This window comes from Bos taurus, chromosome 6, assembly GCF_002263795.3.
Source record: "Bos taurus isolate L1 Dominette 01449 registration number 42190680 breed Hereford chromosome 6, ARS-UCD2.0, whole genome shotgun sequence".
Lineage (NCBI taxonomy): Eukaryota > Metazoa > Chordata > Mammalia > Artiodactyla > Bovidae > Bos > Bos taurus.
The window spans coordinates 114,841,664-114,843,784 of record NC_037333.1 but is presented as its reverse complement, the minus strand read 5'-3'; the positions used below and the strand labels follow the sequence as shown (position 1 = coordinate 114,843,784).

Below are 2,121 nucleotides of genomic sequence, written 5' to 3'. Positions count from 1 at the left end.
CCTGCCCATTCCGCTCCCCTCCTGCCCCTCCTCTAGTGAAGCGATACAGTTCTGGGCCATGGTTTCTCCTGGGGTTCACCTTCTCTTCTACATAGATGGCCATGTGGAAACAACGGATGGCACAACGCTGCCTGTTTAAAAATGTATGTAGACCGTTCCAACTTTGTTTCAACTGTGCTGCAGTATTTCATCATATGAGTATATGCTGCTGCGATGTGCTTAGTCGCTCCGTCATGTCCGACTGTTTGCACCCCTTTGGACGGTAGCCCCTTAGGGCTCCTCTGTACATGGGGTTCTCCAGGAAAGAGTACTGGAGTGGGTTGCCATGCTGTCCTCCAGTGGATCTTCCCCACCCAGGGATCGAACCCGGGTCTTCTGCATTGCAGGCAGATTCTCTACCACTGAGCCACCAGGGAAGCCCCTCATATGAGTACACCTGCATTTTACTCATCCATTCCACATGATGTGCATGTACGCTATTTCCAGTATTTTTTTTTTTGCCATGACCACCAAAGCTGCCCACAGCCAACCGTGTGTGCCTGCCAAGGGCATGTGCACAGCCTCTGAGGGCAGTTCCCGGAAGGAAAGAGGTGGCAGCGACCCTTCTCCCGCCCTTGGGTGCGCCAGCCTGACCGAGCCTGAACGTCTGCGTGTTCACGAGCTCATTGGACATTCAGGTTTCCTTCCCATTTGTTTACAGCTGTTGTCTGTTTCCACGAGGTTGTCTGCCTCACTGGCTGACAGGAGGGATGAATACACCCCAGGTATCAATCTTCCGTCGTATGCGTCGACCTCAGCTCTCCTCCGTTGCTTGATGTTTATCTTTGTTTCTGGGTCTTTCATCCTGCAGACCATTTAAACTTTGATGTAATCAAATCGATCACTCTTTCCTTTGTGAGTTATTATCTTTGTCTCCTGACTCAGAATTTTCCCTGAGATTCTGAGCTCATCTTATGCATTTTCTGCTAATAGCTTTGTTTTCCACGTTAAGCTTCTATTTCTGTTTAAATTATTTATTTATTGCCATGCTGGGTCTTTGCTGCTGCACCCAGGCTTCTCCCTGTAGTGGCCTCTCTCATTGCAGAACTCTGGGGCGTGCGATTTCAGCAGTTGTGGCCCTCGGGCTTAGTTGCCCTGTGGCGTGTGGGATCTTCCTGGACCGGGGATAGAACCCACGTCCCCTGTATTGGCAGGCAGATTCTTAGCCGCTGGACCACCAGGTAAGTCCCACTTTAAGATTTTAGGCTCATCTAGAAGTTTTATGGAAGGCATGGATCTAATTTTTGCTGAAACAACTTTATGTTTGTAGCATAAAGCTTGCTTTCTCATCATAATGGGTTTTTTAAACAATCTGTTGGACTGCACTTGCTAATTCGTCATTAGGTTTTGTGTGTGTGTGTGCACATCCGGCCCACGCTCACCTCTTCTTGTACAAACCATCGGCAGATCTGGTGCCAGGGAGTATCCTCTCCTCAAGCGAGGCGGTGGCGTCCATTTTTCTTCTGAGAGTTTGAATGAGGTAGAAATTGCTCGTTGAAGGTGGGTGAAAACTCACCTTTGAAATAGCCGGAGCTTGCTCGGTTAGCTTCATGGTTGTAGGTGTTCTCGTGGACTCTAGCCTGCCAGTCAGGTCTGACTCTTGGCGATCCCATGGACTGCAGCCGCCAGGCTCCTCTGTCCGTGGAATTTTGCAGGCAAGCATCCTGGAGCGGGTTGCCATGTCCTTCTCCAGGGGATCCTCCCAACCCAGGGGTCGAACCCAGGTCTCCTGCACTGCAGGCAGACGCTTTACTGTCTGAGCCACCAGGGAAGCCCAGGGAAGGTTTTCTATTTCTTCTTAAGTAAAATTTGATAACATGGTTTTCTGGGGGGAAAAAAAATCTATTCCTTCTAATTTTTCAAAATATTTGCATAAAGTTGTTTATAACCATTTCTGAGCAATTTACAACACTCTATCTGCTTGTGGCCATGTCTTCTGCTTTCTATATGATTTACCTTTGCCCTGGGCTTCCCTGGTGGCTCAGATGGTAAAGAATCCGCCTGCAACGTGGGAGACCTGGGTTTAATCCCTGGGTCAGAAAGATCCCCTGGAAAAGGGAAAGGCAACCTACTTCAATATTC

At 48.9% G+C, this 2,121-nt stretch overlaps 1 non-coding gene across 1 annotated transcript; it reads right to left on the bottom strand.

The window, feature by feature from the left end:
- Positions 1–345: 345 nt before the first annotated feature.
- Positions 346–416, bottom strand: TRNAC-GCA (transfer RNA cysteine (anticodon GCA)). Its single transcript has one exon. It is a non-coding gene; the product is annotated as a tRNA-Cys (tRNA).
- Between the last annotated feature and the right edge of the window lie 1,705 nt (positions 417–2,121).